Source organism: Adiantum capillus-veneris, chromosome 14 (assembly GCF_014529385.1).
Source record: "Adiantum capillus-veneris isolate H3 chromosome 14, ASM1452938v2, whole genome shotgun sequence".
NCBI classification, from domain to species: domain Eukaryota; kingdom Viridiplantae; phylum Streptophyta; class Polypodiopsida; order Polypodiales; family Pteridaceae; genus Adiantum; species Adiantum capillus-veneris.
This window is the reverse complement of record NC_140944.1, coordinates 126,236,328-126,258,264: the sequence shown is the minus strand read 5'-3', so window position 1 is coordinate 126,258,264 and position 21,937 is coordinate 126,236,328. Positions and strand designations below refer to the sequence as shown.

The window sequence follows — 21,937 nt, the reverse complement described above, 5'->3', positions numbered from 1 at the left end:
GGCAGTCTCCTCCACTATGTCATGTTGAAGTTGCAAGAGATTTCATTGCTGCCTTATTGTAATTACTGTCATAAGATTAGGTCTTTGTCCAACACTTCCACATTTATGGCAGCATTGTTTGCCAAACTTACTACCTCTTGATCCATAGGTACATAGCAACCTTCAACAATGTGAGAACACTTGTACCCAAAGGAGATTATTAATGTCTGTGTCGCAAGCATATACTTGACAATGAAAGTGTCAAGAGTAATTTCGCAACATATGCCATCTGTTTCTTTCACATACCACCCTCGATCAAGAAGCTTATCACACAAGAGGTAATCAAATGATTTGCAGAGTAGCATTGTTTTAGCAACATGTACTTTGCAAGTATGAAATAACTCAACAAAGAGACCAATAGGACAAAAATTTGCAAGTTTCACCAATCTAGTGGGTACACAGTTTCAGAGAGACCTCTGAACATCCCTATAGAACTTGCTCCTCAATGCCTCACTCATTGTTGTGTCGGGAACGGGCCAATCCACGGAGTTCCAGTTGGTTGGTAGTGGAACCTTCACCAACAATCCTCTCTGATTTCTTTGATTGAGTTGGTAGAAATGGTCATAGAAGAAAATACCCTCGTCTGCCAGGCTTTTGCTAGTTTTGCCAGCATATTGCAAGACTCCAATATGAGCATGGGTCACAGAGATGAGACCTATAATGCACTCCAATGGCTCCCATTCCTCATATGACAAAGGATAAACATATGTGAATGTAATAAAATAGAAATAAATACAAACATATGTATAACCTAATTATATACCTGTGATAAGAGAAGAAAAAAACAGATTCACATTTGAAATAAGGATAATATTTATAGAGGAGTGCTAAATAATTAACTTACAGTTGCACCGTGGATTATGCACCATGGAGACATCACCACTATTAGCAATCACATCAGAGTGAGTGAAAACATGTTGAACAAAGACTTCTTTCACAATCTTCTTACCGACCTCGACTTTGAAATCCAAAACTCTTGCTTTCCATGAAAAACGAAATATGTTTATCGCTTTTTAGCTTTTTCTCCTTCTTGGCTGCATAAGAACCCGAGAAGCTTTGCTTATCCTCTGCTCTTGCCACCTATTATCTGTAGTGAGAGAGTTTGAGATTCAGATAGTTCTTATGCTACTACATGGTCTTCTTGGCACACTAATGGTGAGGTTGGTTGGGAACAGTCTAGAGCAACCTCTAGAACTTCTTGGGCGAGTAGAAGACAAATCCATAGGTAAAATGGAGGGAGAATGAGGTTTGAAGGCCTTTCATAAAGGTAGTGGATATCTTTTAATGAAGGGAGAGAGCTAGCTATCAATCAGTAGTCAGGTGTCATGAACTTGACGGCTACTAGCAGTTGGCCCTACTTTGTGACACCATGAAGTTACCTTACAAAAAAGGGACAAAACTCAATATTTTAAAATGTTTTCTTTCATTTTTGTGTTGTTTTCTATGTATGTCTACGTTACGTAAGGTTTGGGGCTCATTGGCTGTGCTTTCTTTTCTCTCTCTCCAACAAGGCCCTCCAAATGACCTCCAAAATTTCCTAATGCATTGAGGAGTTGGAAGAGTTATGGAGAGGCATTCTTGTTATCGTTGTCTCACTTGCAAAGGGGGGGAGAGAGGCCATTGTGAGGGGAATCCTTATGTGGACTATGCACGACTATCCTCGACTTGGAGAGATTTTTGGTAACCCCCTTTCCTCTATCTCTCTTTCCCTCTTTTCCTCTCTCCCTTTAGTTCACTCTCCTCTCTAACCATATGATATGTATGCAGGGTTGTCCACATCAAGGTACAATGCATGTTCTACTTGCGGGCCATCATTGGTGACGGAGAGTCCCGATTTCTTGCGCAAGGTAATCTATCCAAACAACCATCGTTTGTTACCCCAAGGATATAACAAACACAAGGTCGAAGATGATTAAGGCAATGCATCCACAAACGACAATTCCGTTTCTCTCTTTATTGATTTAGGAGCCATGGGCTTAGAATTGGATGATGCTTCATGTAGAGATCTTTTGGAAGATGATTCATAAACATTTTACAGTTATGAAGTTTTTTGGTCGTGTAATCCATTCATCTCTCTCTCCCCCCTCTTCCTCTCTTTAGATTTGAGAATATGCTCAATTATGTTAATCAATTGATAATGATTATTTTAGTTGTAACCAACTGTAATCTTATATCCCATGCCTCCTTCTCCCCCCCCCCCCTCTCTCTCTCTCTCTTCTTTTTTAGATTTGAAAATTATATACAATATTCTTTAATTTTTATTGAGAGGAGGGAAACACCTCTCTCTCTCTCTCTTTCTCTTCTTTTTTAGATTTGAAAATTATATACAATATTCTTTAATTTTTATTGAGAGGAGGGAAACACCACAATTTGAAGAGGGGGGGGGGGGGGGGAGGGTTAAGCCAGAATTGGAAAGTTTAGGCACGAAATTTGGCTGTCGGATATAAGAACAATAATAAACGTGGTAATAACAATGGTAATATATGCGGTAATAATAGCAAAAATAGTCACAATAATATTTTAAACACAAAAAAACCCCCCTCCTCCTCTCTCTTGTTACTCTACTTGAATTTGCACCTTCTCTCTATAAAACGCGATAAAACAGCGCGGTAAACACTTGGAGATTTTCATAGTGGTAGCCTCCACTCCCAAGATGTGACACTCCTATAGGCTGCATCTCTCAAGATTGTCTTGTGTCTCTCATGCAATCCCCGCCCACTCCCCTGCGTCCAACCAAGCCAGCTTGGGACTGTTGAGAGAGAAGGAGAGAACACAGAAGTAGAACCCCAAAGTGTGTAGAATACACACATGAGATGATGTATATATAGAGGGGACCTAGGTGCCATATATAGAGAAGCCATATATTGAGTAGCTTCACATATAAGCTCAAGTGCCATATATAGAGAAGCCATATATTGAGTAGCTTCACATATAAGCTCAACACCCCCGCTCAAATAAGGGTCCCTAACTGTGGATGAAAAAACCCTTGGGGGATCAAGGGAAAAACCCACAGCTCTATATACACCCACCGTTATATTATAAAAATCATTAAATATACAAATGTTTACGAGGAGCTACATCACTCCTTTTACAATGAATGTTTTATGAGGAGTTACATTACTCCTATCCTATCAAATATAATAATGAATACAAAGGTTCAATAAAGAGGTATAAAAGCTATCGATTAGCTTGTAATCAAAAGTGTCTCCGTGAATCTGCTGTGTAGCTTGTCATCAATATCGCATCACCAAACATGTCTTCATGTTGTCATCAATATGGCATCACCAAACATATCTTCATAAATCTTTTATTGTCACCAAGTTTGTCTTCATAAAATCAATTCTTTGATCAATCCTACATAGATCATAGACTCCAAAAAAAAACATGTCATAAAAATTATTAGCATCGTTAATGAAATAATTACGTTCACAATGTCATAAGAGATGGTTCGCGACGCCACTCTTTTGACGACATATATATGCACGACAACATATGGTACATAAAGTATAAACGTAAAAGTACAAAATGTGTGATTACGTGATACAAATGATATGTGTATATACTACATAAAACAACATTTATCAATGTAGTGATCAATGAATACCATCAAAGTATTAACAAAATATCATCATTATATCAATAAAAATGAATAAATGACCATGGTATCAACGAAAAGCATCATGATATCACCGAGAATAATCATTGTATCAACGAAACAACATCATGGCATCACCGAGAATAACCATGTATCAACGAAACATCATCATGGCATCACCGAGAATAACCATGGTATCAACGAAACAACGTCATGGTATCACCGAGAATAACCATGGTATCAACAAAACATCATCATGGTATCAACAAAAATCACCATGGAATCAACGAAACAACATCATGGCATCACGGAGAATAACCGTGGTATCAACGAAACATCATCATGGAATCACCGAGAATAACCATGGTATCAATGACATATCATCATGGTATCAACGAAAATCACCATGACCAAAGTATTAACAAAACATCATCATGGTACCATCAAAATCACTATGGTATCAATGAGGATTATCAATAAAACGACGTAAACTATATCTCTAAAAGAATAATTATACGAGAATCAATGAACGAGTATATCATATAACAAAAGATCATGTACCAACAGTAGCTCGATAGAATTTGGACAATAATCAACGGCTCGACTGAATCGGAACGATGTGTAACTGGCTTCTGCAGCAAAGTTACGTCAGTAACAAATATATAATTGATGAAGAAAAATATAATTGAGAAGTTTTCAATTATGAGAAAAATCAAAAGCAAAAAGTAAAATTTTGATTTTCAAACTTATTCGCAGTCAGAAACAATAACCCAAAATCGGTGCAGAATTTAGAGAAACTTTCTTCTGCAAAGTTATAGACCACATCGATTCCGTTCTTCCATAGCGGATAGTTTCTTCTGCAAAGTTGTAGAACACATCGATTCCGGTCTCTCACGCGGGTAGTTTTTGCAAAATTGTTTTCAATAAGTAGAAAAATAAAAAACAAAAAAACGAAAATTGCTTTTTATGTATGTACGCAGTCCGCGAACGATAACTCAAAATCGGTGCAGAATTTGAAAACACTTCCTTCTGCAAAGTTGTAGACCACATCGATTCCGGTCTTCTTAGCGGGTAGTTTTTGCAAAATCGTTTTCAATTAGCAAAAAATAAAAATAAAAAAAATCAAAATCGATTTTGCAGAAACTACCCGCGTGAGAGATCGGAATCGACGTGGTCTACAACTTTGCAGAAGGAAGTTTTTTCAAATTCTGCACCGATTTTGATCAGGAGAAAAATCAAAAACAAAAACGTACTGCTCTGATACCATGTTGAGAGAGAAGGAGAGAACACAGAAGTAGAACCCCAAAGTGTGTAGAATACACACATGAGATGATGTATATATAGAGGGGACCTGGGTGCCATATATAGAGAAGCCATATATTGAGTAGCTTCACATATAAGCTCAAGTGCCATATATAGAGAAGCCATATATTGAGTAGCTTCACATATAAGCTCAACAGGGACTGCCAGCATTGTACCTGTCTCTCACCTTTCACTTACTTTGTGACATTGTGGCCATCGCCACACTCAAAATCCAGGGGTTCAAGACTCGATCGTACCCCTCTTCCAGCATATACTCTCTGTGAATGGCCTCGACGATGTAATTCTTTCTTTCAAGATCAAGGTTATCCCAAACCTCCATCACAGAGTGACCAAAATGAATTATACAGAGCTACTGAATCCTCTATTGCATGGCCTTTCCGACCCTACTTGCCACAACAGCCCCATCCCTTCTCTTGTACACCTTGCTAGGATCATGCTCGTGTGATCCCCAAGGTGTACGTGGTGTACCAGTCGGTGAACTATCTACTGAAGAGAGTGGTGGACGCTCTCTTGGTGGTGTGGACGCATTGGTAGAACTACTACCACAACAATAACTGTTGGAAATAAGACGTAGCTAAATAGATAATTGAGTAGATTACTTAATGGAGAGAGACAGATTTATATACACGAGATTATAGAGTAGAGAGAGAGAGAGAGAGTACACACGATATACGTGGTTCACCCAATGTGGGATACGTCCACGGGAAAGCAGCCACTCAATGGCTTTAGTACTTCAAAACAAGAAGTATTTTACAAAGGGATTATACCCTTAATGGAGCTCCCGCCTTGCTTCACTCTCACCACCTCACACTCACCTTGTTGCATCAACTTCACACTATGAAATGTGTGTAGAAATGGCCTCCTTTTATAGGCCAAAAGGGCTGTCCTCTCTTATGAGAGACAGCCATGTGTAGCCGTCCTTGTGCGAATAAGTCCAAATCGGACCCTCCAATCCGCCCATGTGCGGCCGCCCTTGAGAAGACAAGTCTGCTTTTGCATTCGGCCACCAGCCAACCGACCGGTTGTTTTCCGACCACTTTCCGGCCACCGTCCGGCCATAATATTCCGGCGAAAAAAAAGTCTCGGGGGCGGACGCCCCCGAGGCCTTTAAAGTTGCCCCTAATTCTTGTCCGTGAAAATTTTGGTTTCCGATGAGTGATTTTCCTTCACGCGTGATGACTTCTCCTCATAATGGGGGCCTTACAAATGTGCGCTTTTACCACAGAAAATTACAAGGGTAAATCAGGCTCCATACTTAACAATCTCCCACTTGGAGACTGATCTCCAAACCAAACCTGTGACTGCTTTCCATTCTGGCTTCTTATCCTTGAATGCGGATTGAAGATGAGAAAAAGCTCAACTTCTCCTTGTTGACCACCTTTGTAAACATGTCTGCAGGATTTTCACTTGTATGCACCTTTCCTAGCTTTAGTTGTCCCTCTTCCAAAAGAGTGCGTATGAAGTGATATCTCACCTCAATGTGCTTTGTCCTTGAATGAAAGGCTGAGTTCTTCGCAAGATGGATAGCGCTTTGGCTATCACTGTACAAGACACAATTGTCTTGTTTGAATCCAAGCTCTTCTAAGAATCTGTGAAGCCACAGAATTTCTTTGCTTGCCTCCGTCATTGCTACATACTCTGCTTCCGTGGTAGAAAGTGAAACCACTTTCTGCAGCTTTGAAACCCAGCTTACTCATGTGCCTCCAACCGTGAACACATAGCCAGTAGTGCTCCTTCGAGTATCTTTGTCACGTGCCATATCTGCATCAGCATACCCTTCTAGAAAAATATCACTTCCTCCAAAATACAAAGCATTTGTTGTTGTCCCTTTTAGATACCTAAGTATCCACTTCACAGCTTGCCAATGCTCTTTACCTGGGTTGTCCATAACCCTACTCACAACTCCCACTGCATGTGCAATGTCTGGCCTTGTCCAGACCATAGCATACATTAGAGAACCTACCGCTGCAGCATATGGAACTTTAGACATATATGCTATCTCCTCTTGTGTCTTTGGACACATATCCTTCGTTAGTTTAAAATGACCAGCCAAAGGTGTAGAAACTGGTTTTGCATTTTGCATTGCAAACCTTTCTAGTACCTTCTTGATGTAATCTTCTTGAGATAGCTTTATTGTCTTCTTCGTCCTGTCCCTTGATATTTTCATACCAAGTATCCTCTTTGCAGCACCTAAATCTTTCATTGAAAAAGATTTGGACAGCTCCTCTTTTAGGTCTTTGATGTCCTGCATGTTAGCACTTGCAATCAACATGTCATCAACATACAACATTAGGATGATGAATTTCCCATCTCCCAAATTCTCCGTGTAGACGCAGTGATCCGAGTTGCATCTTGTGAATCCATGATCCAACATCCATTGATCAAACTTCAAGTACCATTGTCTTGATGCTTGCTTTAAACCATACAAGCTCTTCTTTAATCTGCAAACCATTTTCTCCTTACCTTTTACTTCATACCCCTTTGGTTGAAGCATGTAGATTTCCTCCTCTAAGTCACTGTGAGGGAATGCCGTATTTACATCCATTTGCTCGAGATTTAGATCATGAGCAGCCACAAGGCTTAAGACAAGCCTAATTGAGTTCATTTTTACAACAGGAGAAAATATTTCATTGAAGTCAATACCTTTCTTTTGAGAAAAACCTTTTACCACAAGCCTAGACTTATACCTTTTCTTCCCACCTTCTTCTTCCTTTAGCTTGTACACCCATTTGTTTTGAAGTCCCCGCTTACCTTTAGGCAACTCAACCAACTCCCATGTTTGGTTGCGATGTAGTGAGTCCATCTCCAGTTGCATGCTCTTCGTCCATTGTTCTTTGGATTCATGTTGCATAGCTTCTTTGTATGATTCCGGCTCTCCAGAATCTGAGATCAAGAGATGGTTGAAGGAAGGAACAAACCTTTCTGGAGGTCTACTTGCTCTTGTAGATCTTCGGGGAATAGGTTGAGGCTCCTCATTTGGTTGACGATGTTGCACATTGTCACCGTTTGTAGTCCTTGAGTCTTCACCGTCCTCAAGCTCCATGTACTCATCACCTGTTTCTTTTGTTTGTTTTCTTTCCAAGTAATCTTTGTACATATTTTGTTCGTTAAAAATTACATCCCTACTCCTTAAGATTTTACCATCTTCAGGATTCCATAGGCGATACCCGAAGTCTCCTTCTCCATAGCCAATGAAGAAACACTTTTTGGACTTTGCATCTAACTTTGATCTTAGGCTTCTATCTATGTGCATGAAAGCCTCACACCCAAACACTTTGAGAAATGCATAATTCACCGGTTTACATGTCCATGCCTCCTCTAGAACTCCCCCATCCAATGCCGTTGAGGGTGACCGATTGATTAAGTACACAAATGTACTTACAGCTTCCGCCCAAAGCTCAAGCGGTAGGCCTGCATGTAGACGCATGCTTCGTGCTCGTTCCATGATTGTCCTGTTCATCCTTTCCAAAATCCCATTTTGTTGAGGTGTCCTTGGGGTTGTCCTTTGCCTCCGAATGCCATTGCTAGCACAAAAGCTTTCAAAAGCTTGGCTGCAATATTCGCCTCCATTGTCGGATCTGAGGCATTTAACCTTGGTTCCTGTTTCATTCTCCACAAAGGCTTTCCACCTTTGAAATATGAAAAATACATCGGATTTATTCTTCATGACATAAACCCATGTTTTTCTAGTCACATCATCTATGAATGTTACATAGTACAATGAGCCACCAAGTGATGGTGTACTTGCAGGACCCCAAACATCAGAATGAACCAACTCAAGTTTTTTATTTTTTCTTTCATTTCCTGATTTTTGAAATTTTACCCTCTTTTGTTTACCATAAACACAATCTTCACAGAACTCTAAGTCCACTTCTTTCAAACCTGGTAGAAGCTTCTTTGTTTGAAGGATTTGCATTCCTTTGGCACTCATATGCCCAAGTCGGTAGTGCCACACCGCACTGTCAACTTCTGTAGTTGCTGCACAAGCTGAAGGTTGTGTGCTAACAGTACACAAGTAAATTGTACCGACTTTTTCACCCTTGGCAACCACCAAAGATCCCTTTGAGATCTTCCACCGTTTGTTTCTGAATGCAATGTTGTGACCTTCATCGTCCAATTGTCCTGTAGAGATCAAATTTTTACGAAGAGAAGGAACATGCCTAACATGTTTAAGCTTCCATTCATTTCCGTTAGCAGTTTTGACAGAAACTGTACCTTTGCCGACAATCTCACAAGCTTCATCATCTCCCAAGTATACATACCCAAAATTACCTTTGGTGTAGTCTTGGAAATGTTGCTTGTGTGGTGTCGCATGGAATGAAGCCCCGGAATCTACTATCCAGGAATTAGACACATTGTCTAATGAGAGAATTAGAGCATCTTGCTCTACTTTACCTGCCACATTGGCCTCCGATGTTGGCTTGTTGTCTTGAGACTCTATCTCCTTCTTCTTCTTGGACCAGCAATCCTTCTTGACGTGGCCCTTCTTGCCGCAGTTCCAACATTCAAGAACTGACTTTGTGCGAGACTTGCTCCGCCTTGAGCGATCACGAACCTTTTGGTTTTTGAACCTCTCCTTAAGCCTTCCTCTTGTTTCCACTGATAGTGCAGCACTTGATGATTCTCCTATGCTTCTCCTTCACATTTCCTCGCTTAGGAGAACACCCACAACATCATCAAACTTAAGAGTATTTGTGCCAGAGATAGAATTACTTACAGCCATCACAAGGCTGTCCCAACTATCCGGTAGAGATGATAGTATAAGGAGAGCTCGCACTTCGTCATCGAAATTGATTTTCACTGATCGAAGTTGACTTATGTTTGTGTTAAAGTCATTTAGGTGTTCTGCAACTGAACCATTCTCCGCCATCTTTAGATTGAACAAGCGCTTCATAAGAAATACCTTATTGGATGCCGATGGTTTCTCGTAGAAGTCGTTAAGTGACTTCATCAAGTCCTCCGTGGTCTTCATCTCCGAAACATTGAAGGCCACCGTTGACGCCAAGCTTAACCGGATTGTTCCCAGTGCCTTTCGATCAAGGACAATCCATGCTTCATCTGCCATTGTTGCGGGCTTCTTCGCAAGACCGCCTAGTGGCAAATAGAGGTCCTTCTGGTAGAGATAGTCTTCAATCTGCATCTTCCAATGTTGGTAGTTTTTGCCGTTGAACTTCTCAATCTTGAACTTCCCTTCCTCCGCCATAACTCCCACTCAATTCAACGAATCCTTTCCTTGAGATAATTTAGCTACGAGCAAACCTTGCTCTGATACCAGTTGTTAGGAAATAAGACGTAGCTAAATAGATAATTGAGTACATTACTTAATGGAGAGAGACAGATTTATATACACGAGATTATAGAGTAGAGAGAGAGAGAGAGAGAGAGAGAGAGAGAGAGTACACACGATATACGTGGTTCACCCAATGTGGGCTACGTCCACGGGAAAGCAGCCACTCAATGGCTTTAGTACTTCAAAACAAGAAGTAGTTTACAAAGGGATTATACCCTTAATGGAGCTCCCGCCTTGCTTCACTCTCACCACCTCACACTCACCTTGTTGCATCAACTTCACACTATGAAATGTGTGTAGAAATGGCCTCCTTTTATAGGCCAAAAGGGCTGCCCTCTCTTATGAGAGACAGCCATGTGTAGCCGCCCTTGTGCGAATAAGTCCAAATCGGACCCTCCAATCCGCCCATGTGTGGCCGCCCTTGAGAAGACAAGTCTGCTTTTGAATTTGGCCACCGGCCATTGACTTGCGAGCACCGGCCATTGAATTCGGCCACCGGCCACCGGCCATTGACTTCCGAGCACCGGCCATCGGCCATTGACTACCGGCCACCGGCCAACCAACCGGTTGTTTTCCGACCACTTTCCGGCCACTGTCCGGCCATAATATTCCGGCGAAAAAGAATATTCTGGCAAAAAAACAAGTCTCGGGGGCCTCCCCCCCCGAGGCCTTTAAAGTTGCCCCTGATTCTTGTCCGTGAAAATTTTTGGTTTCGGGTGAGTGATTTTCCTTCACGCACGATGGCTTCTCCTCATAATGGGGGCCTTACAAATGTGCGATTTTACCACAGAAAATTACAAGGGTAAATCAGGCTCCATACTTACCAATAACCGCCTCCAGAATCACGCCTACCTCGTCTTGAGGATGAACCACTCGTCCGTGTAGGGGACACACAAGTCCTAGGCATAGGGGGCACACTAGACTGAGGTGTGGGGCCGCTCGGTGTAGGGACGACACTAGTCCCAGGCGTAGGGTCAGCCGTAGTAGGTCTAGAGGGACCCGCTGCCCAAAAGTGTTGTGCCATCGCGATTTTCTATGGTGTGAACTCAGATAGAAACGAGCCCATCTACTCGGGCGACATGCCGATCGGAGTGACAAGAAAATTAAAACTAGGAGAGTATGGCTCATCATCATCAGCCATGGCTAATCATACACAAATAACACCCACAAAATACGTTAGTTTACAGAAGAAACACTTAATCAATACAAATAACAAATAAACGAAACTAGAATACAAATGAATGAATCTAAAGTGTATTGTAGACTAATAAAAAGAGTTCCTAGCAAAAATCATTAGTTAATCTCTCATCTTTTATGAGATCTGATGCACCAAAGATGTCTATTTCAATATGTACTTCTACATCTTCGTTATCAAACTCTACTTCTTCATCGCTCTCCGCATCAGCTTCTATATTTGACACCTCATCTCTAGGTTCAACCAATTGCTCACTACTGACATCCACCTCAAAATCTAAACTTAAAGTTTTCAACGGTACTGCGCTTTGTGCATGAATCACCTCTTCGACCTCAAAATCCAATCCTTCATACACTTGCTTGCTCCATGGAGCAAATTGAACGACATAGAGCCAATCCGGTTTAGACAAATCATTCTCATCATTTTCTATCCATAGTGGATCGTGTGTGAACACAACTTGTTCACAATGCTACGGAAGTACGAATGTATCCCGCGTATCTTTCTACATCCGCCTAGAGTTCATGTGAATCAATCCACTCTTGTCTTCACGCACAGTTGCATTAGGGCCACTGGTAATAACTTTGAACCACTTGACATCAAAGATAAACATATCAAACTTTCTAAAGCTAATCTTGATGTTTTGGATGTAGCCAAAGTATTCAAGGTGGTTAGTCTCTCTGTTCTCATCCCTTGCACTACTCCTAATTTCTTGGACGAAGCTTGCCCTAACACCACTGTCAAAAGTGACCCTTTGTTCATCGATCCGTTGCACTCTGAAGTGTTTCCCATGCAACCATAATGCTCCATATTTGTGATACTGCAACCACAACATTCAAACAGGCTAAAAGTTATTAAAGAAATGTGCTCATGTGGAGCTCGAAAAGAAAGTTGTGAAAATATACATGCCAATTGCAACCCCTTGACATCTCCTCTTCCTCTTCAGTAATCAACACTCCATTCCTCTTTGCCTTTGAGATTGTCGCAGCTAACCACTGCCCAGTTGGAAAGTCATGAAATTTTTAAAGATGATCTAGAAAAGAAAGGTTTCTAGTGGCACGTTTGCGCTTGATTTGCAGACCATGTGTCAAGCGTTGTTTCTTTTCCCCTTCATATCTCTCTAGCCACTTTTGCATGATGTCTAAGTTGAGAAGACAAAATCTCATAACCTTTTCTTGCATTGTGATGTCTACCTTCCTAACAATGCCTTGTCCCTGCGGCTCGCCCCCTGTAGTTTTTCGAAGTCCGTTTGCATTTTTTGAAGTACATGAGTCATCTTCGAAGTTCGTTTGTGTGTTTTCTACTATTTGCCGCTAGCTCTAACCTAACCTATAACATAAACCTAACCTAACCTAATGTAACCTAACCTATAACTTAACCTAACTGAAGTCCGTTTTCATTTTTAGAAGTACACGAGTTATTTTCGAAGTTCGCTTGTATTTTTTCTACTATTCATTTTCCACTAGCGCTAACGTAACCTATAATCTCACCTAACCTGTAACCTAAACCTAACCTAACCTAACATACCCTATAACCTAAACCTAACCTATAGGCTAACCTAACCAAATTCCATTTTCATTTTTTGAAATACACGAGTCATCTTCGAAGTCCGTTTGCATCTTTTCTACTATTTGACGTCGCTAGCTCTAACTAGCCTATAATCTAACATAACCTATAACCTAAACCTAACATAACCTAACCTATAACATAAACTTAACCTATAACCTAACCTAATCGAAGTCCATTTACATTTTTAGAAGTACACAAGTACGTCATCTTCGTTTGGCCGCTAATAGATGGACGTTGTACAGTTAGAACTTATGGTATGGTGTGTAAAGCGGCTTAGGTTAGGCTGCTCCAAACTGGATTAAGGTAGCAATTAGCCATTTCAATCCTGTTAGGACTAGCCACCTAGGGTTAGCGTCTTAGGACTAGTGTTGGTTTAGCCGCTAATAGATGGCCGTATTTTGGAGTGTTAGGGTGCGCTATGTAAAGTTCCCTAGGTTTGGCCACTCCTAATTGGATTAGTGTAGCGTTTTTCCATTTCAATCTGCTTAGAGCTATCCATTTAGGGTTATATGGATTCTGGTTTGGCCGCTAATAGATGGCGCACCATGTTCGGATGGTTAGGGCACACTATGTAAAGCCGCTAAGGTAAAGCGCTCTAAAACATATAATGGTGTCGTTAGGCCATTTAGTGTGATTAGGGATAACTGCTAAGGGTTCTATCTTATGGGCACTATACACCTCACACATGCACATTCACACTCTAACCTTCTTGTCCATTTTTTATTTATGTATATTCACTTCACACGTGTAATATAGCTCTTCTTAGTTATATTTTACATGTTTGTATATAGGGGCTTAGGTTTTTTCCTTGTATTCTCCAAGGGTTGCATTTGTAGCTAGAGACCTTTGTTTGAGTGGGAGTATTGGAGCTATATATAGCTCGCCCTAAGTAGATTAGGTCTCACCTATATATCCATAACTTGGGATCAATATGATTCGATCTTTGGGAGCGTACATAATATTTTGGTTGTCTCTACATCTTTGGGAGCGTACACAGTGTCTTGGTTGTCTCTACATCTCAACATGCTAATCAGATAGTAGAATCTCAGTATGTTAGGGATGCAGCTGATAGGGCAAGCTCACGAATGCATGCTAGCATGTCCACCAGAGGTAGCCATTATATACACTCATCGAGTCTAGTGCCTCCACATGATAATTCTAAGTCTTGACTTGATTATGCAAAGCATCTCTTGTGCGTATTTCCCTTCCTCTCTCTGTCTTTGTCACACACACACACACACACACATGCACCCATCATTTGTAGCTTCCTCCCAACTTTTGTCAAAATCCTTGATATTACTACAAACTTACCTACAGTGTAACACACAGCCAAAGATCCAGCATCTCTCTTTGCTATCCACCCTCTCTCTCTCTCTCTCTCTCTCTCTCTCTCTCTCTCTCTCTCTCTCTCTCTCTTCTCTTCCTCTTCTTTTTGCTATGAATAGACGGGGTAGTGGACTCAACCTCCCATAGTGAATCATTTAACGGGTATTTAAAAAAGTTCCTAACGATGTCAAGATGGTATGAATAACTTGCTCCCTCTTTTTTTTGAATTAAAGAGATTTTTGTAGAAATAAAATAAATAACCCCTTCCTGCTAATGGATATCTCTTTATTTGCCTAAAAATTGTGAAATAAAAATCTAACTCATTGATTTCATGCGGTATACGAACATGGTTATACAATAGAGCTCCCGAGTGTAGATAGGACGTGAAGTTATGTATGGAGGGACTCCGGGGCCCACCTTAATTAGCAGAGTCCAATGCTTTTCTGAGCTTGATCTGTGTGCCACTAATTATATTGGTTGCCCCATCTAGGCTGTCCACTACTGCATACATATATAATTGCAAGGTGAGCACCTCTTGTCTATCCACTATTTTCACTATTTTCAAATGAAAGAGAGGGTACTATATTTGAATTTATATAGTGTATGCTGATGTCTTGACCATTTTTTAGCTCCTCCTCGAGTTACAATGGATTTTTAAAATTATTCTTGGTTAGTGTACCATAGATTCATGCTTATAGGCAAACATAATTTCTAATAATTTAGTGAGAAAGTAATGAGGATTCATATTTATCCACAATAAAGCACAGTAATGTCTTGCACAAGGAGTAAAACTAAGGATATTAAAAAAAGTCTCTTGTAGAAATTATGAAAAAGACTGTCCATTCATTGAAGAAATTAACCATGAAAACCCATGATCTTTCTCTTCAATGCTTTCCCCATTTCAGTAGCATTCATTTGAAGAGACCTTTCAATGTAGGGTAAAACCTCAGTTATGGGACAGGCCCTGGAATAAGTTCGAGCCTGGTGTCAATATAACGTAGTGCATCCTAATGAGTTACGCGACGGGACTGCATGGGTAGCAGGACAGAAAATGCAGACGTGTACAAAAATGATTGGCTACGGAGCGGGTTCAAGTCCTTGTCCTGCTTCTGGCTCATGGTGGGTCTTGCAACAGGGGCATTTTTTTTTGTTCTTCAAAATGATCATCTACCTCGCGATGGTGCAATTCTCATCGACATTCATCAACGCTTATTTTGCAAGTAACGCAGGTTCTCAGCCATAGAATGCACCATTGTGCACTCAAAAATATATAGCGTAGCGCGAGTTATGCATTTGACAATTTCGTTGTCCTTAATGTGGGGCTTTTACCCTATGGTCGTTTGGTTCGGATGATATGGTGGGTCAGGTGGTGGTAGATGCCATGGCTCGGTTGGAGTGTGGCTTTCATTGTAACTTTTTTGTTTTAGTACTATATATATACTCTCACTATTGTGAGTTTGGAAAAAAAATTCATTTGAAGAGAGGGTTCTTTTGAAAAAAGAGGAGGCTTGGAAATCAAGCTTAGTTTGGGCATCTTTAGAGGCATCTTGGTTGACAAAAAACCCAAAGTCCGACCGATTTATGATAAACACACACACACACACACACATACACATACATCGACTCCAGCTTCCTCCCAGCCTCTGTCAATATCTCTGATCACAGGCTCCCCGGCTGATCCCGCTACGCAAATCGCCGTCTCCTGGCCTCTCATATGGCCCTGCAGCACATTCTCAACCACAGTACTAGGGCAGTAGCTAACGGCCTGCCTGCGTTTGATGGAAGATCGACTTCATATCGACATCCTGGTCAGCGACATAATCTGTTTCCAGCGCAAGTATTAGGAGGAGTTAGACAGAGTCCCAGAGACAGCGCGCGTCTGATGAACAAGCGATCGGCTTCCTTTACAGCTGTACTGGCGGGGGCGGAAGCTTCCGCTATGCTAGCACCGACCAGAAGCCCGTTGAGCCTCCTGCACCCGAGCGCCGAGGAGGATAAGGATTCAATCCGCCTCGAATACCAGCAGCAGAAGCAGACCCCATTAAAAGAGATTGCATTTTTTGAGGCGCAGCTTCACCTGCTGGCCAACGTCGCCTCTGACCGAGCGGAGATGCACTCCATCCTCGCTCAGCAGCGCGATAACTGGAACAAGCTCTTCCAAGGCACTCTCACGGCAGCCTCACTGTCTGCCTGCCTTCTGGCCAGCCTTAGTTCGAGTGCCAGCTCCTCTTCCACGTCGATCAGCCTCGGCTTACCGGCTCTGATACTCAACGCCGGCTGCGCCGCCGTCATGGTCGTGGTCAACCACTTCCAGCCGTCGCAGCTGGCAGAGGAGCAGCGCAGCGCCACGCGTCAATTCAGAAGGTTGGTCAACGATGTGGAAGGGGCGTTGCAGACGCCACCTCATCTGCGCCAGCACTTGCCTGTCTTCCCTATGCCTCTAACCTTGGAGGGAGGCCTCGACAAGTTTCCCTCCAAAATGACTGCGCCGACTCTCTTGAACGTTGCCGATTGCCCTTCTGGCATGCCTACGTGTACAATATTGCCCGACAAAGCTGCGTGCATGAATGCATGGGACGGCAGCCTGTCTGATCACTTCCAGCAGATCGCCTTGCAGGTCCATCAGTCCGACACTGACATGTACGTGGGTTGGGCCCAGAATGTCGTCAAAGTGAACAAGGGCCTGGCCATCGCGGGCCCCCTGCTAGCCGCCTCTGCCGCCGTGCTCAATGGTGTAGGCCTATTTCACACCCATATTATTACGTGGATGGGTGCCCTAGCTGCAATTTGCAGTTTGACAAGCGTTTCTGTTGGGAGCATTTCCCACGACCTGCAGTTGGGCACCGTCTTTGAGATGTATCGGAACGCAGCCGGATACTATGCTGAAGTGGAGCAGTCCATCCACTACAACGAGAGCACGGGCTCCTCTTCCTGCACCGTATTGCGTACAAGCTCGGGCGATGGGATGATGTTGATATCACCGCCAAATCATGCCGCCAATAGACAACTTTGCACGAAGACATCTAACGGGGACACGTCTGCATCTAGCCAAGTCCTTTTGGACTTTGCTATTGAACAATTTTGCATCAAAGTCATCCAATTTACCCAAGACTGTGTCTTGTATGCTCGAGTACTGCATGTGCACCCAAGACTGTGCCATGTACATAGCTTGTACCAATTTACCTTGTACACAAGTTCTATCACAGCTCTAGCTGATTCTGTACACAAAAACATCATTTGTCCACACTTCTACCCATACCTACACCTTGTACACAAGATTCTTGCAAAAGTGGCTTCTCTTTACAACACTCTAGCCATGTCTACCAAATTTAGTCCCATTCAAAGGCTTTGGTTATAGGCTATGTAACTCTTCAAAATTATTACGAAGATTTGTGTATGATTCTCTTGTTTAGAGCTACATGAGTTTGGCCATATCCAACTGAAATGCTTATAATAGATTCAATGTATGACCATCACCCAGAAGAAGTAGGCAAAGCCAAGAGTGTGGACCTCAAGGAGCTGCATCGATTGTTGTTGTTGTTGTGTGTGCACGCGTATGTGTGTGTGTGTGTGGGGGGGGGAGTACTATCTATTGAAGAAGAAACTATTGCTAAGAGTTTGTGGCTAGCATATGTAAACTTGCATGACTTGAATTATGTGAAGCATAGCTTGGTTTATGCAACATATCATAGGCATATGAAAATATGTCACAGACATAAGTAGATGTGCCAATTGATGGAAAGGAGCTACATTTGAAGAGCAGATCTTGAATAAAAAATATGATATGCCAAACGTAGGAATATTTTGGGACTTCATGATAAGATCTCATAGTACTTCAATCCTTTTTTGTATATGGGATCTAGGAGGATTGGGTTTCCCGAATGGGAAATCTATGGTTTTCCCTATGATCCTTGCATTGCAATGAACAGTATTTGTGTTGTCATATCAAGAGTGCTCACAAAGTTTCTTTGTTACCAATATGATCTCGAAGGAGGTTATGGGATGATAGAGGCTATTGTGGATGCAAGAGAGTGCGAGGAATAGCACATGTTAGAGAATATGTAGGTTCAAAGGGTGCGGATACTACATGGCTACAAGGAGAAAGATGAGAAAATGAATTTTTTTAAGAAAGCCAATGGACAAGGAAAAGTATGTCTTAGCTCACCTTCAAACCAGTTAGAAATTCAAGACAATTGGGTGAGGGGAGATCATCATAATTTCATTCGTTTTTTGAAGTTGGATCTTTTGTGGGCACATGGCTATTGCCTCTTGGCCTTGGGCCAACAATAGGGTTTTTAATTTGGGCTTTTGGGGACGCCCATCTAGTAAGTTATAGGGTAACGATATGAAAAAAAGAATTCAAAGTCAGGTGAAGTGAGTAGACAACAAAGAAGGAAAGCGTGGAAGAAATTTGGCTCGCATCAGGATAGGTATAACTCAGTTAGTGGCAAGGCTAGAGGAAAAAAGTACCAAGAATCTAGGGTATCACTTTTTGGCTCCATAGCCCACTTATTTGGTGCCATTCAAAAATCCGCTCCCCTCATCATAAGAAAAAATTCCCACACCTTTTTTTATATAGCAAGAGATTTAGGCATTTTAGGATGAGATTTTGTAGTTTTTAGAGACCTAGTGAGCCAAAAGAAGGCCCTGTGTGGCACATGATGCAAGGACCATCTCTTGGCTCTCATCCACAGTGCACCCCCATGACTCTATTTTTGTAAGAAAATGCCTGACAATTTCCCTAGTTTGCAAAATTTTTGTTTGAGCAATCCATCACAGAATTGCACACTGAGAGTCTGACACACTGGTTAGGATTTTTTCAAAATTAAAATCTCATAAAAATACAATAGAAGATATAGTCAAAAGACTAGAGAAAACACTATAAATTGTTTTCTAGTGTATCTCTATATACATCACGGAGTGTTGGTCACTTTGCAGATTACATCAATTGGATGGAACAAATGATAGGACTTGTGCAGAGGATTTTACAATATCTTCAGGGTTTTTCACCCCTTTACCTAAGCTTAGGGCACAGTGGGATAGGAGGACCCAGGGTGTTTGCCTACAAAGGCATATAGGGTGGCATCACGAGTCACAATCCACTAGCATAATTTGTTGGCATTAAGAGTAAGAAAATATTCACTAAGGATGATTCTCAATGCCTTTCACTTAATATCTCCGCAGAACCGTGCTTTGAGTACTATGTGTGAAGAAATTGAGGAATGGATGGTCCCAGGTGGCTCAATTAGTGCCACAATAAACTATCACTACCAATGGACATGTTGCAAGAGTAGGCAAATCTTCACTAACGACGATGCTCAATGAATTTGCAATTAAATAGCTCTGCACAACCATTCTTTGAGTACTCTATGTGAACAAACCAAAGAATGGATTGTCCCAGTTGGCTCTGGTAGTGCCACAATAAACTATCTCTGCCAATGGACATGTTGCAAGAGCCTTCAATTCGCACAAAAAAATTGTAATGTATATGCATTACCTAGATTTCAAGGAAGGAGAATCTTCTTCAACTTCTAGAACAAGGATTTATTCAGCCAAGAAAATCAACTTGGAGAGAAAGATGGAGCTCTTTGACTCTAGGTAACCTTTAAGAACAAATGTCCTTTGAGGATCTCACCGTATGAGAGCCTACTAGGTTTGAGGAGGTTAAAAAGCATGCACTTAGGCAGACTTGAGAGGTTGTTGAGCACAAATGAGTTGAGTTGTCGGGTTTGTGCTTGGGAGAACTAGCCACGTAGTGGGAATGACCAGTAGGCAGATCTCAAAGGGGTATGAGCCGCTTTGATGAGGGCTATCGGGTTTGTGAAACCACGACACTCGGGCATGAGAATAAGGGTCTTGCAGGAGCTCATGAGAGTGTGCCCTTGCGAACCTGAAAACAAAATCCAATATGCCCTACATTGAGGCAGCATCTTGTCTGACCATAGGCAAAAACCTTTGTGTAGGAAACATTGCTTTCGGATCCAGTTTGAGCATAGAATTGGATTTGATTGTTGCTCTTTACGGCCACCCACTACACCTTGACCCGCTTGGGAGAAGACCCTAGCGGACTCGCCCGCTCCTTAAAAATTCAACTTGAGTGTCACCTTCATCGGCTAGGCTGTCCATTTCAAGACTTGAGCCTTGGACCCCACAAAGTCAACACCAATGTGAGCTAAACCCTTAGCTTGTGGAACGATTCCCAAAAAAAAGAATTTTGGTTTCGACGTGCAAGAAACCAGTTGTCATAAAATCTAATATCTACCTATCGCAAATGATTTTCTCATACTGAACTGATCATTTAATGTGTAAAATGAAAGGGAACAAGCGTTAGAATATAGATATGTGCTTTTAGATCTATCTCAGCATTAGGCAAGCTAGGCATGTTCTTGTGGTGCTTGAGGTTCTTGTCGTGCTGGAGTTGACTAAGGTGCTTGAGCTGACTAAGCTGCTTGAGGTGCTTGCGGTGCTTGCTGACCAAGATACTTAAGGTGCTTGTCATGCTTGATGACCATTGAGGTACTTGGCATGCTTGATGCCCAAGGTTCTTGAGCTCAATTCAAAGTTGTATCCTACAAAGGAGGGGGCGATCCCTTGATCTAGGAGCATGAGACAGAACACACACACACAGACACACACATACACACAAGGCATAGCCAAGACTCAAGACTCAAGAGGCAATAAGTAAACATGTCAAGCACCTACCCATGTTGCGTCATGGTGTGTATGAATCCTATTGGATGGCCTTTAGGGAGGTCCAATGAGAACTTATATGCATGTAATCAATTAATTAAGCTCTCTCTCAAATGGGGAAAGAAGGACGCTTGTCCAAATGCTACCCTATTGCTTGAAATGACCATAGCATGCTGGCAAGGTCCAATAGGGATCAAGCTAGAGAAGTGGAGAGCCTACACCAACACCTCTTGGCTATGGAATGCAAATCCAACCAAGAGTCAAGCTTTAGTGGCATGCTCATCTTCTCTACCATATATATTAGTATGCTAAGCTAAGCTCCAAGAGTAATCTATAGTGAGGAGAGTACTTCTTTGTCATAATAATCAATATCTAATTCTCCTAAATGATTTTCTCATATTAAACTGATCATTTAATGTGGGGAGGTACCAAGGGAGAAAAAGCTAGAATATTGGTTAAGCTAGCAGACCGGCCACAGTAGGGATCCAAAGGAGGGAAAATAGGGATCAAAAGGGGGGGCCATCTGCAAAAGAGCCATGTGCAACAATGGGCTAAAAAGACCCTAAGGTTCAGCCCATTAAGACTTCCAAAATGCTAAGGTTCCAAAATTCAAAGGTTGTGTCCAAAGGTCAACCCTAGGGAAAATTGGATGCTTAGTGTGTGTACAAAAGTCTTCTTCAAAGCCTACAAAGGAGGGGGCGAGACCATTTAGAGAGAGAAAGCCACACACACACACACAGGCTCCCTTTACACAAAGGGAATTAGGGACACATGTCAGCTCCCTAGGCCAGATGCCCACAAGGTGTGCCCAATTCCTATCGGAAGACCCTTGAAGTGGACCAATGAGAATTAAGCTAGAGTAAATCTAGTTTAGTTAATTTAAAAACATTTAATAAAAGAAACCAATGAGAAT

General features: G+C 41.8%; 1 pseudogene; it reads right to left on the bottom strand.

The window, feature by feature from the left end:
• Positions 1-443: 443 nt before the first annotated feature.
• LOC147443091 (uncharacterized) lies at positions 444-1,079 on the bottom strand (annotated as a pseudogene).
• Positions 1,080-21,937: the final 20,858 nt, after the last annotated feature.